This window comes from Pan paniscus, chromosome 9 (genome assembly GCF_029289425.2).
Source record: "Pan paniscus chromosome 9, NHGRI_mPanPan1-v2.0_pri, whole genome shotgun sequence".
NCBI lineage: Eukaryota > Metazoa > Chordata > Mammalia > Primates > Hominidae > Pan > Pan paniscus.
This window is the reverse complement of record NC_073258.2, coordinates 98,904,320-98,919,813: the sequence shown is the minus strand read 5'-3', so window position 1 is coordinate 98,919,813 and position 15,494 is coordinate 98,904,320.

Below are 15,494 nucleotides of genomic sequence, written 5' to 3'. Positions count from 1 at the left end.
CTGGTCACAAAAATATCACCAAATGTCTACATAAAGACCCCAAAACACTTCTAATATTAAACATTGAGCTGAATGTGGTCTACATATATGTTTAAGAAAGATTAATAAAAACAAGTAAGATAATCATTTACCCAATTTTGATGAATCGTTGAGTGCTGGCGGTTGTAGTGGGGATGGGTTAAACCAATGAATAAATTTTTACAAAGCAGACGTTGTAAGGAGCATCTCTCACCACCATGCAGTTCAAAAACAAACAGTAATAAACATGGCTGGCTTGTTGTGCACTTTCATACTGTTCCCAGACCAAACTGAAGGTCGGCCTGGTATTTCTCATGGCCCAATAACAAGATACAGATGAGCCACAATTAAACTTGTTTAATCCTAATCGGTCCTATTAAGAATTCCTTGGTTATTTTGTCATGCTTTAAGGCCAAGGCAAAACTCTTGGTAAGCTTTTGTTATACCCTAGCCGTTGTATAAGGGCATTGGGCTTTTAATATTTAACTTAACCACTTAGTCAGTACAGAAACAGTTGTTATGGAGGCTTGGGTTAGTGAGACGTCGCTTGCCACAATACTACACCGTTAATTGTCATGCATTTATATGATTATATTTTATGAATTTTTATTTTACAATAATTTGTATCCATTCATTCATTTTTCAACCCCTTTATTTTAGTTTAGGGTCCCAGGTGGTAGAAGCTGTCCCTGTAGCGCATGCGTAAGGCAGAAACCAGCCCTGGACAGGGCTCTATCTCGTGGGAGGGTACACTCACAAACACCTCCACACACACTAAGACTGTGACCATAAAGACACACCAATTCACGTGACATGTACATCTTTGGGATGTTGGAGGAAACCAGAGTACCTGGAGAGAAACTGATTTTTTTTTTCTCATTGACATTATAACAAAAAACATTATTTGAGGACCCTCTGTACTGCATACTGTAGACAATTATAAAATTATGTATGTAATCTTTGTGTATACAATATCTAAACATAGAAAACATATGCTAAACATGGCATAAAAGATAAAAAATTGTATAATTTTTATATACAGGACACTTACCACAAATGGAGCTTGCAGGTCTGGAAGTTGCTCTGGGTGAGGGAGGGAGGGAGTAAATGTGAAGGCCGAGGACATTACTGTACAATATCTGGACTTCTTGAACACTGTACACTAAGGCTACACTAAATCTATTTAAAAATCTGTATTTTTTCCTTTACAATAAATTAACTTTAGCTTACTGTGACTTTCTTATTTTTATTTTTTGAGACGGAGTTTCCCTCTTGTTGCCCAGGCCCTAGTGCAATGGCGCAATCTCGGCTCACTGCAACCTCTGCCTCCCAGGTTCAAGCGATTCTCCTGTCTTAGCCTCCTGAGTAGCTGGGATTACAGGCACCTGCCACCACGCCCAGCTGATTTTTGTATTTTTAATAGAGACGGGGTTTCATCATATTGGTCAGGCTGGTCTGGAACTCCTGACCTCAGGTGATCCGCCCACGTCAGCCTCCCAAAGTGCTGGGAATACAGGTGTGAGCCACCGCGCCCAGCACTCTACAGATTATTTAACTTTTTAAACTTTTTGACTCTTCAGTAATAACATGTAGCTTAAAACACATACACATTGTATACTGTACAAAAATATTGTATTTCAATCTTTATAAGCTTTGTATACTTATTTTTGTTTTAAATTGTTTCTTTGGTATTAAAAAACTAAGACATGAACACACACATTAGCCTGGGTCTACATAGTGTCAGGGTCATCACTATCATTGCCTTTCATCTCTACCTAGTGTCCCACTGGAAGTTCTTTAGGGGCAATAACATGCGTGTCTCCTATGATAACAATGTCTTCTGGAACACCCCCTGAAGGACCTGCCTGAGGCTGTTTTACAGTTAACTTTTATTTTTTAATAAGGAGAAAGCATACACTCTAAAATGATAAAATGTAGAGTATGGTAAATACATAAACCAGTAACGTAGTCATTTATTACCTTTATTATTATGTACCATACGTAACTGTATGTGGTAGACTTTTTGATGACTGACAGCCCAGTAGGTTTATTTACACCAGTACTACAAACAGACAAATAAGCTGTTGCGCTACAACTTTGACGACACCTAGGACATCACTAGGAGTTAGGAGGAATTTTTCAGCTCTATTATGGGACCTCTATCATATATGCAATCCCTTATTAACGGAAAATGTTGCTACAGCTGTACACAGTAAGTCGTCACTTAACCTCCCTGATAGGTTCTAGGAAACGGCGTCTTTAATCAAAATGGCATGTAAGGGAACAAATTTTACCTCAGGCTAATTGAGATAAACAAGAGTCAAATTCCTGTTGAGGCAGCCAGTTGAGAGAGGGTCCCCGGAAAAACTTCAACCAACCCGCACACTGAGGTGGAGCCTTTGGGACTTTTGCAGCGGGGAGGAGCCTGGCCCCTCCTCTTCCTGTGTGGACCCTCGGATTCAAGCTGCTGGCGGGAAGTGCGCTAGGCGGAGCTATGGTCTAGCGAGAGTCCATGTTTCCCCCTTTTCTTCCTTTTCACAGGTTCTCACCCCATAAAACCCTGTCTTACCATTCAAATTGTCTGTAAGCCTGAATTTTCGCGGCCCTAAGACAAAGAACCTTGTCTTTCACTGACTTTAAAAAAAGTCCTGCAACATTTTTGGTGCACAACGTGGGGGTTCGAGAAGCGGTGAGTGAAATGGGGACTCAAAACCTTTCACTGTGGTTTATAAGCCTTTCTATCCTCCAACTTCTGAGATTAGGGGAAAAATGCCCCCAACCCCTGTATAGGGGTCGGGAAAGACAGGCGAGTGGGGGCTCCTTGCTCCCCCTCCCGTAAGTGCCTGGGCTAGGACGCATAACCCAAGGGTCATGCACAGCCGCTGTCTGGTTCCCAGCCACAGTGCATCCTTCCCCTTCCCCGCCAAGGGGTTTTACTCCATTGGATAGTAATTAAACTTTTATCCCTGATGGAGGAACCAGTTGCATAAGAATAAGAGGTTCTGGCCGGGCCGGTGGCTCACTCCTGTAATCCCAGCACGTTGGGAGGCCAAGGCGGGTGGATCACGAGGTCAGGAGTTCGAGACCAGCTTGGCCAAAATGGGGGAACGACGTCTCTACTAAAAATACAAAAATTAGCTGGGCGTGATGGCGCGCGCCTCCAGCTGCTCGGGAGGCTGAGGCAGGAGAAGTGCTTGAACCCGGGAGGCGGAGGTTGCAGTGAGCAGAGATTGCGCCACGGCACCCTAGCCTGAGTGACAGAATGAAACTCCGTCTCAAAAAAAAAAAAAAAAAAAAAAAATTGGTTCTTCCCAAGGAATTTTTAAACTGTTTCTTTCCTTCCTCTTCTCTACCTCATCAGCAAGTTAACTTTTAAAGTTTTTTTTTCCCCCTTCTAGGAGACGTTTTACTAGGCCAGATCCCCCAACTATCACTGTTTATATTTGTAAAGTTTTGGTTGTAAAAAATGAACTTGTGGGGACGGGGTTTTCTTTTGCCTGTGTGTGTACTGTGTGTGATGTCTGTAAAAAGAGCTCTGATTAATTTCGCCTAAAGAAAGACAAGCGCTTGGATCTAACATTTTTTAAAGGGAAGATAAAAGCTGTGGTACCTTTCAGTTCATGTGACTTTAATCTTTGTTAAGTAGAAACAACCTTAAAGGTTATTGGTAAAAAGTAGATGTCATCAAAATGTAAATAGGTGGGATAAATTATGAAGGTCAGATGCAAGGTTTGCTAAGTGTTTTGAGGTTACAAACTGCTTTTTGTGTTTTGAGAACTATTTAATTTGCTGGCCTTCTCAATTGGTAAGGCCTGGGGACATACGGAACTAGCCACGCCCTTAATTAAACTGGAGTCAAACTTGGCTGCACTTAACACACAATTAAAGCAACTTACCCCTTTTTACCTGAAAGTTAAAAGTTACTGGGTGTTACCAGTATAACATATAAGTGAAACTATTGAAAATAGATTTGAATGCAAGGGGTGTAAGAACAATAAAATGTGTTTTTTAGTAAAAGGTTATAAGAAGGCTTGGAAATGTAAATTTTTCCCTAGGGTTAAAGGATTGTTTTGAGTTAGATAGGAAAGCTGAAGTTTCAAACTAGTGGTGCAAAAGTTTTGGAAATCAATCCTGCAGAACAGGTTCTCTGTGTGAACGTACTGACTAAGTGCAAAAGGGTATTATATGGTTTTTCTGTAAATTGAGCATTGAAATAAAAGCATAACAAGGTTTTCTTAAGGTGCTAATCTGTCCTTTGACAAAATTTGTAAAGAGTTATAAAAGGCTTTTGCTTTTTTAAACTTTTTGAGTCATTTTGGCAAATAACTTATGGTAATCTGGACTTCTGTTTCATAATATCGAGTGCTTTGAACCTTGAACACATTTAACAGGCTTCCCAAAATCAAACTTAAATTTCAAAATTGTCTTTCCTGACACCTGACTTTTTGGATAGTGCAGGGACTCCTGGAATGTCCAGAAAAGAGAGGTAAACAGGATTATTTGACATGTTTATGTACATGGGATTGCCAAAATGATGTTCAATATTCTTTAGGTTATATGTTGGTAAATAATGCTAATATATGTTCCAAAATTGTATGGGATTTCTAAAATTCTAGTGTCTAAGTATATACTATCAATTATAATCAAGGTTGTTAAGTTTGTAAACCACAGAGGTAACCAAACTTCTTTGTCAATCGTGTTTCTAAGTGTAACTACCCTGGACATTTTGCTCTTCACAGACAATTATTGTCTTATTTTAATCCTTTTCAAAAGACGGTTTATAATAAGCTATAGAACTTAAACAGGTGCTCTCAAATACAGACTTGTGATAACTTTGAAGATTGTAACATTAGAATAAAGGAAAATGTACAGGACTGAAAAAGAGTTGAAATGTTCACAAATATCAGGTAAAACAAGAGTTAACTAAATGGACTGAATTCAGGAAGCTGAGGCAAGTCTTTGACTTTTGCTTGGAATATTGCTGATCTTTGTTTTTCAGAGTCAAGAAAGCTTATTTTGAACTATTTACAGCCTTTAATAATTAAGGTGTACACTCCTGTGATCAAAATTTGGAGCATGTTTGTTTCTCTTTGCCTGGTTCTTCTAGAATTTGGAAACCATCTGTGAGTATTCTTATGGCAATATAGTTGTTTGCATCAGTGCAATAAGAATCCATTTTTCTTTTGCAACAGAACACAATTGGAGAAACTGGTTATTTTACAAAGGCTTTGACTGGAACGGTATGCTTCCCTTTAAGGAGTCAATCTCGACTTCTGGAGCCAATAAAAGCCCAGTGGGGAAACTGGCCTCATACCCCTGTCTATGCAGTCCCTGTACAGGGTTCCTGACCTGTGGTCGGTAAAGAATGTCACTTTCTAACAGGTCTAGGAGCTCGAAGTTTATTATGGGACCTTAAGAGGAAAGGATCACCCAACTCACAGGTGTTTGAGAATGCAAACCCGTTGTTGAGCTTGGCTTTAGAAGGTTTTATCTGAGATTACTTGTGTAACAAACTTCCATCAAAGCCAATTCAAAAGGCCTCTGTTGAAATAATTATTCTTGCTGCACTTTATGCAAATAATCAGTCCAAGTATAAGACTAAAGTCTATTTTGCAAACCAGTCCTGTGATGATTTTTTAACAAAAATGGACTGGAGAGAGAGAAATCATGTTTCAAAACGTATCGTACGTTTGTCATTAAATTCTAAACTCACTAGTTGTTTTTAAATTTTTGCCTACATTTTAGACTAACCCTGCTTGTTCCTGTGAACCTATCAGCAGTCTCCAGTGGAAGCTCAGAAAGAACAAAAGGGGATGGGTAATGTAAAAATCTGGATCAATATTCCAGTTCAGAGAAATTACCCTGCAAATCCTTCCAGGTGATTGGAATAAATAGGGTGCCCATCACCCCAGGGGTTTTCCTTGGAGACAGTAAGACCAAGGGAACTAACCAAAGCTAAGCACCACGCACCCAAATCCTAGGAAGAATAACTATAGGTACCAGTTATCTGAGTGTGTTAACAGGACATCCTTTTCTCTCCCTTGTTGGAGGAGGAGTCAATTCCAGAGTTTCACATCAGCATTCGACTTACAATAAGGAGTCCATGCAACCACCCCCCAAGACACATTTTTGTCCCAGACTCAATCCCAAGCTTCGGGTCAAAGCCCTTGGAAAGAAAACTGGATCTGAGGGCTTCAGAGGCAGATGATAACGGAAGTTAAAAGGCAGCAGCGCAGGTATGTGTGGCTGATTCATGCCGATTACGCCAAGCCGAGGCTGTTTCATTGATAAAGGCCACATTAATATTTTAACAGCCCAATGGGTTCACCTTGCCCGCTGCCTAGACAGAGCCGATTTATCAAGATGGGAATTGCCATGACGAAAGAGTAATTCACACAGAGCCAGCTGTACAGGAGATTGGAGTTTTATTATTACTCCAATCAGTCTCCCTGAGCATTCAGGGATCAGAGTTTTTAAAGATAAGTTGGCAGGTAGGGGCTTGGGAAGTGGGGAGTACTGATTGGTCGGGTTGGAGATGGAATCATAGGGGGTTGAACTTAGGTTTTTATAATATCTTCTGTTCTTGGGTGCAATGGCAGAACGTGTGGAGCCAGATGACTAGTCTGAGGGGTGTCAGCTGATCCATCGAGTGCAGGGTCTGCAAAATATCTCAAGCACTGATCTTAGGTTTTACAATAGTGATGTTATCCCCAGGAGCAACTGGGGAGTTTCAGACTCTTGGAGCCAGAGGCTGCATGACACCTAAATTGTAGAGACGCAGTCTCCGCTCTGTCACCCAGGCTGGGATGTAGTGGCGCGATCACGGCTCACTGCAACCTCTGCCTCCCTGGTTCAAGCGATTCTCCTGCCTCAGCCTCCCGAGTAGCTGGGACTAATGGCGTGTGCCACTGCGCCCAGCTAATTTTTGTGTTTTTAGTAGAGACAGGTTTCACAATGTTAGCCAGGCTGGTCTCGAACTCCTGACCTTGTGATCCACCCACCTCAGCCTCCCAAAGTGCTGGGATTACAGGTGTGAGCCACCACACCTGGCCGTAATTTCTAATCTTGTAGATTATTTGGCAGACCTGCAAAGGCAGACTGGACCCCAGGCAAGAATGGGGTCTTTTCGGGAGAGGGGTGTTATCAATTTTGTTTCAGAGTCAAACCATGAACTCAGTTCCTTCCCAAAGTTAGTTTGGCCTACACCCAGGAAAGAACAAGGGCAGTTTAAGGGTTAGAAGCAAGATAGAGTTGGTTAGGTCTGATTTTTTCACTGTCATAATTTCCTCGGTTATAATTTTGCAAAGGTAGTTTCAATATCCATGGCATAAATGAGGTCTAGGGTGGGAAAGAGACATAGGTGAGAGCAGATAATTCCTATTCTCTAAGCTTCTCTGCTCATGGGTGCAGGCTGCTTTGGTACCCGTGGTGGTCCCTGCCAAGGTCACTGGAACTTGGGGATGCAAGGACGGAAGAGGGAAAGAGGACACTCTTCCCTGTCTTCCTCATGTGCCTCAAGTATCTGCTGTAAAGAGAAGGGAACCAGGCATGTCTGCTGCCCTCTTTCTAGATGGGTAGCCATTCATCTTCAGTCTGTACCCCTTTAGAATGCATCCTAAATCCCTGGGACTCCTTTGAAAAAAACGCTTTCTTTTTTTCTTTCTTCTCCTGGGTTCTCTCTTCACAGATAAGTAATTGTGTCTCCTTATTATAGGACACTCCCCTCAGATGCATCCTCCAAACTGGAAGGAGTTGATTTCCCAGACCTTAAACTGGTTGACTTAGGATTGGGCTCAGGGGAAGGGAACCAGAAGCCCAACATGCCAGAGACACAAAACTGGTACTATTGGGGTTTTTTTAGGGCTCCCAACCACAGCACAAGGAATAAGAAAAATAAACAAACTGAAATAGCAGGACATATTAAAGTATGTAATTTTTATTGCATGTCTTCAGTTGTTTACTCTTGATTTTCAAAATGGCTGTATCTTGTAAGCAAAAATGATCATGCTCTGAAATGTGGGACTGTCTTTCATGGAAAGATAATTCAGCGTTGATCATGTATTTCAAAATAGAATGTGCTTTTCCCCCAAAAATATGATAATTTGTTAATTCTCACTAGTTTTATGTTATGTCTTAGTAAATAAAACATCAAAATATAAAATGTTGCATTGATAAGCTATCTGCCTTTTTTTTTTTTTTTTTTTTTTTGAGATGGCGTTTCGCTCTTGTAGCCCAGGTGGAGTGTTGTAGTGGCACGATCTTGGTTCACTGCAACCTCCGCCTCGTGGGTTCAAGCTGTTCTCCTGCCTTAGCCTCCCAAGTAGATGGTATTACAGGCACACACACCTGGCTAAGTTTGGTAGTTTTAGTAGAGATGGGGTTTCACCATGTTGGCCAGCTGGTCTTGAACTCCTGACCTCAGGTAATCTGCCCGCCTCAGACTCCCAAAGTGCTGGGACTACAGGCGTGAGCCACCATGCCCGGCCAGTTACCTGCTTTTTAAGCAAATGAAAAGAAACTGCCTTATAGGTTTTAAGGTATGAAGATTTTGGCATAGTAAGAAACCTCTCTAGAGAAGGCCATCAACTGTATTCTGATACTGTGGGGTCATGGCATTATTTGAAAGTTAACTGAGGTTATTTCTACAAATTGTATTCACTTTAAGAAATTGAAATGTGAAATTTCTATAGAGAATGAGAAGTTCCTTTGGAGATGCCACTTAAATGTTAAGTTCCTATTGTCTTTAGGGTAATGTATGCACTTTACATTCTTAAAGAGTGACATAGTTTGGCTATGTGTTCCTGACCAAATCTCATGTTGAATTGTCAATTTCCAATGTTGGAGGTGGGGCCTAATGGAAGGTGATTGAAACTTGGAGGTGGATTTCTCATGAATGGTTTAACACCATCCTCTTGATACTGTTCTTGTGACAGTGAGTTGTTCTCTTTTTCTTTCTGGCTCTCTCTTTCATCTTTGTGTCTCATGTTTGTATGTATGCGTTTTTGGGAGATCTGGTTGCTTAAAAGTGTGTTGCACTTCTTCCCCCCACCCCCTCTCTCCTGCTTTTGCCATGTGATGTGCCTGCTCCCCATTCAGCTTCTGCCATAATTGTAAACTTCCTGAGGCTTCCTTAGAAGCAGATGCCACTATGTTTCCTATATAGCTTGAGGAACTGTAAGCCAATTAAAACTTTTTTTAAATATAAATTACCCAGTCTCAGGTATTTCTTTATAGCAATATGACAACTAGTACTTTTGTTGATAAAGTTGATCATAGAAGCTCCCTTAGTAGTTTAGCTAAAACTAACAGTAGTCATGAATATATTACAATAAGTAAATAAATTACTAAAATGAGTGTTCATTGCTTACTATATGTCATGCATGTTATAAACACTGTTCTCTCTTAAAATTCATAGAAATCTTTCAAGTTAAGTAATAATGAAATTAAATATACATGTATATATATGTAGATTGTCATCTATTTTAAATTGTAGGGGATTTTTCTAGTTTTAGACGAATAGTAAGCTATTACTTTAAAAGCAAAGAAGAAATGATACCGCACAGGAAATTAAAATGCATATGCATTGAGCTAAAAGAGGTGATTAACATTTTTATTTAAACATAGAGGTAATTTCATAATTTCATCCTCTTCCCCTCCCTCCCCTTCCCTTCTTTTCCCTTTCCTTCCTTTCCTCCCCTTTCCTACTCCTCTCTCCTTTTCTCCATCTCTCTTTCTGGGTCTCTTTCTCTCATATTTGTATCTCATGTTTGTATGTGTGTGTATGTGTATCTGTATGCATAGCCACCGGAAACTATGTATGTAAACACAGTCTCCTCAGAAAGCACTAAGAATACTTTTTATTCCAGCACAAATGTTCTGATTAATAAATGATAATATCGGGCTTTAACCCATGTTTTCTGATTTTAAGCAAAGTCTAGTAAATTAAATTAGATGATCTGTCTACGAAGCACAGCCATTTGATTCATGAAACAACTGAGGCTAATGAGGCTCTTTTCCGTACCTCTGTCTTTTACAGATTTTCTGGTCAGATTAAGCCAAGTAAAATGAACTTAACTCAAAGCCTTGAAGACAGAAAAACTTATAAAAGTACAGCCTGCAGTATTCTCATTCAGAAAGAACAACAGGGCAAAAGACCTGAAGAAGGAGCATACTGCGGTTTTCAGAATACCATCGAGGAGGAGAGAGGTAGGATGTGAGATTGAGAGATAGCCAAAGCCCCCTGTAGCAGAGTCTCATATACCATGATATATACCATGATAAGTTAGAGTTCCTCTAAATGTGACCGGAAGCCAATGGAAGGGTCTATGCAAGAAGGGAGTGACAGGTCTTGATTTATATTTTAAAAGAATAAACTACCATGTTAAAGGCTGCTGATTACTTGAGTATGACGTTTACAAAGAATTCCAATTGGCAAAAGAGGTAATTGCTGACCTAGACAAGAAGTGAGTTTATAGCTAGAGGACAGTGTGGGAATCAAGGGAGGGCATTCTTTGCTTTGTTTGTTTAAAGATGGGAGGTTTTAGAGTTTTTTGTTTTTCTGCTTAAGAAGAACATAATAGTTCAGTGTTTAAGATCATAGAATCTGGAGCCGCATTTCCTGGATTCAAATTCTGGCTTAATTCCTTTATCTGTAAAATGGATTTGATAATGGTAAACCATAGGATTAAATAAGGATTACAAAATCAAGACATGTGTAAAGCACCTTCAAGTTTTCTTGGCACATTGTAAGCATTATATATTATTAACTATAAAAGAAGGAAAAATTTAAATATAGAGGATATAGAAAAAAATGCGAGAGAAAAATCAATTGAACGAGAGACAGGGAGTGAGAACTGGTGCACCATTAAGGATTTGACATTAGGTTGGAACAGGCATGTCTCATGCATTGAACAGGAGGGATGTCACTGTGTGTGTTTGATGAGGCATGCACATTAACTCTTCCTTGAGAGATAATTTATGAGGAGGAAGAAAACACCACTTTTCTTATATTTGGGCATGTGTGATTTATATCTTCCCATGGAGTGATACTGTGATTTATTCAAGGTATCTTTATTTGAATGACAAAACTAGAATAAAATATTTCCTAATTTTACATATTTGTACTGGCCTTTTTCCAAAATTCATTTTCTGAAAATATAAAGCATATGTCTAGAATGTCTGCTATGAAAAAGTAGAGTGGGCTAATTTTATGACTGTTAATTTTCCTTTTGTTTTAAATTATTTCAATATGCTATGAATAAATAATTAGAAATAAACACATAATGAATTGGGTAGAGCCACCCTGTCTTTAATGGATAAAACTTTTATTTTTGTTCATTAAATAAGAAAAAAATGATATTAAAATCAACCAATTTTTCTTCCTTAGGCGTTACCTTTAAACACTGACAGATTCACAGTTAAAATAACAAAGTACTTCTCACTGTGTTTTTTATATATAACAATAAGATACTGACTAAATATGCCAGTACATTTAATCCTTACCTTTTTACCGATATATGTATTTTGCTTTGGTAATCAAGATTAGGAATGCTTTCCTTTCAAAAACCTGAATCAGCACTTGACTCCTGCCATTATGGTTAGGTAATATTTTCAAATGGAACAAACATGTCATTAAGTAATTGAAAATAATATATGAGGGGAAATTTTAAGATTTCAGGTCAATAATTATGGTTAGTTTTATGTAATCCTTCACCTGATGATTTGTAATGTTATTATATAAGCCATCTTAATAGGTTCGTGTGAACTTTGAAGGAAAAGTAATAGTTATATTTCTAATTCCAGTGCTACTGATGGTATCAACATATCATTTGAGGACAGATAAATCTCTAGGTTTCTCCTGGTTTATTTGGGGTCATCAGTAATTTTATAGCAAAGATATTTATAGAAAAATATTTCAGGAACACATGAAACCATGAGATTACTGATATAATATTGCTCAAAAACATGTTTATTTACAATAAAAATATTAAGGCTAGAGCAAACAATTCTATATCAAGAGCTCTGCAAGCAAGAAAAAAAATGCTTACTAACAAATTATTGGTTTTAAATAGAAACAAAATAAAATCAACCTCAGGTCCCAAATTACCACGAAAGTGGCTTCCTCTCTTTCTCTGTATATGTTTGTGCATGTGTGTGTATGTATGTGAACTTTTACACCTGAACATACCTTATATGTCATAATTATTATTTCCTTACTATTATCTAATGGAAGAGTTGGTAGACTTTTTCTCTAAACATCAGTTTCTAAATTTTCTTAGGCTGTGTGAGCCACATGGTGTCTGTTACAACTACTCTACTCCCTATTTGTAGTGTGAAAACAGCCATGAGTAACATGTAATTGAACAGGCATAGCTGTATTCCAATAAAATTTTCTTTAGAAAACTGGGCAGAAGGCCAGTAGTAGTTTGCCTACTCCTGCTGTATTAGATTTTCAAAATAGACACATTATTTAGGAAATTTGAATGCAATGCTTTTAATAATTTGGAAAGAAAAAATTAGAATTCGAATAAATAGGATACAATAAATTTGTATAGAGATATAATTGTGGATATAGTCATAGCTATAAATTAAGATACAAATATCAATATTATTTTGTAGCAAATGAGGATAAGCAGAGGTCTTTGGTTACAGTTTTAATTTTTGCTTGTTTGTCTTGCTATCCTTGTCTAAATAGCATACAGTTTTCAAAATAAGAATTTTATAGAGGGAAATTTTGATGCCATCCTGAGGTAAAATTACATAAATAGCAGTGAGGGGGGACATGCATGCACATGTGTGGACACACACGTGTGTACACACACACGTGCACACACACACACTTGCTTCAGTTAATTCAGATATATCTGCCTTACCATTTGTTTTTCAATTCCTCATCAAAATTTGCTATCATATTTTTAGCTATATTTAACAAAGAATTAAGAGAGAATGAATTCAAAGAATTAAAAGCATTAGAAAGTTATATTGGAAATCTGGATTCAGGTTTAGCTATTCTAAACTAGTTATTTTTCTGTCTTCGTAACATTTTTGAAGAACAAAATTTTCTATGTAGTATTTATAATATCATAGATGTCAGCACCAAGTGATTATTACAGATCCTGGTTTCTGGACTTCTCCCCCGTGCCTGTAAGAAGCCTGGGAAAGAGCCCTCTGGATGAGGGTGGAACCCATAGGCCCTTGAATCTGAAAGTACAATGGACAGAAAGAGAAATGCTAAATAATTTTTACCAAATATTGCTTTCAAGAATTTTTTTCTCATGGGCAATGTATTAAGTGATGTGAAGAATTCACAAATTACATAGACATAATCTCTGTGTTCAAGGAACTTACAATTTTATAGATGAGTGAGGGCAATAAAAATAATTTTCAGATTTCAAATTTAGAAACCTCTTTCAACAGAAGGAAGGCTAGGAATTTTCGCATTCATCGTTCCAAATAACCAGGGTTCACAATATCAAATACCTGACAAGGTCAAATGGTACCACCTCACAGTGATTCCAGTTAAATAGGGACAGAAATAGAAGATAGAGAGCATGTCTTTTTAAAGGAGGTGACCACTACTTGGCTCCAGATTTATGTTTTGCATTTCTGTATTCAACTGAGCCAGATAATCACAAGTTTTCATTAAAAAATAAATTAATATAGTACAGGCCAAACAGAATATATCTGATGGTTGGATTCAATATTTAGTGATATTTGTATCACTGGTATTGACATATCAAGCTTGTATAATCAGTTCCTCATATTTCACATGATATAACTGAACATCATAGATAGTAGATGTTTTCAAATTCACATGACCATAATGATGGAGAAAGGGTTCCCATGATAACTAATATAGGGCAAAATCTTGCTAACATGAACATTCAGGAAGACACTAAAGATACTAAATTAAATGTACTCAAATGCATTGAGGTGTGTAGAACTGAGGACAGAGGAGTGCCAGAGAAGCAATACTTTTTCTCATATACCCTTTTAGGTGCATATTATACATATAAGTCAACTTATTTTTACTTGGAATTAGAGACTAGTATTACATATTCTCTACACATTGGCTGCCTGAGCTTGATGCCTGCACTAATAGAGTCTCCAAAACACGAGACTCCTCTGTGATTTCTGTCATGACTCTCCCCAGCCTACCTGGGATTTATCTCTTACATATCATAGCACTTTGTCAATTTTGGAATTGGAGATTAAACAGCCCATAGGTCAATCCTATCTGAGCATATGCTATGAGATATGAAATTTCAAACCTGTCAGTGGCAATGCTTCTTACCATATCGGAGAACCCAGTTTTCAGAGAGAAACAAATTAAGATGATCCACAGATAAAAGCATAGAATATGTATAAAGTAAGTACTGGCAGTATTCAGGGTCCTGAGGGCCAGCTAAACTAAACATCTTTTCTTCTTGAGTTTTAATGGAGCATACTCTTTTTTTTTGAGATGGAGTCTGACTCACTCTGTCGCCCAGGATGGAGTGCAGTGGGGCGCTCTGGGCTCACTGCAACCTCCACCTCTCGGGTTCAAGAGATTCTCCTGCTTCAGCCTCCCAAGTAGCTGGGATTACAGGCATGCGCCACCATCCCTGGCTAATTTTTGTGTTTTTAGTAGAGACAGGGCTTCACCATGTTGACCAGGCTGGTTTCAAACTCCTGACCTCAAGTAAGCTGTCCGCCTTAGCCTCTCAAAGTGCTGGAATTACAGCCAGGAGCCACCGCACCCGGCCCTACCCTGGGTTTAGTTGTCAGTATATCCCATTACACTTCTGAAAACCCCCTCTAAGTTTGCCTAAAATATTTAGAATTATAAATTAGATTTCTATTGCTTATCATCAAGGGGGTCTTGCCAAACACCACACACATGAACACACATATATGCATATATACAAACACATACTTTATTAAAGGAAGCAGCATTTATTACCATCTGTCTGTCTGTCTGTCTCTCTCTCTCTCTCTCTCTCTGTCTCTTGCTCTGTATAGATATGAAAATATAGAGTAGTTCTAAGGTTACCAAAGGTGACGGATTCAACAGACAGTAAAAGGATAGTAAAAGAATGTTATGAAAAACTTTATGTAAATGTGTTCAACAAATTAGATGAAATAGAAAAATTGCATTCCAAAGCACACTCAAGAAGGAATATAACACCTGAAGAGCTTTATATTATTAAAGGAATTGAATCTGTATTTAACACCCTGTAAGAGAGAATTTTCTATGGGTTTCTTCATATCTGTATATCTTTTGAGCAGAGAGGCACTATATGAACTTAAGTGAAAAGGGAAATGACACAAATATGGTAATACTTATGATGCCTCCTGTACTGTGAGTAGTCAAGTTGTCGTGTGTCCTCTTTCTGCATTCACAAAACTGTGGCAGCCTAAATTGTTGGCTTGCATGTTGGCTAAAATCTCATCCCCTACCTCGTTTTTGACAAAACTTTCCCACACATAAAGCTCCA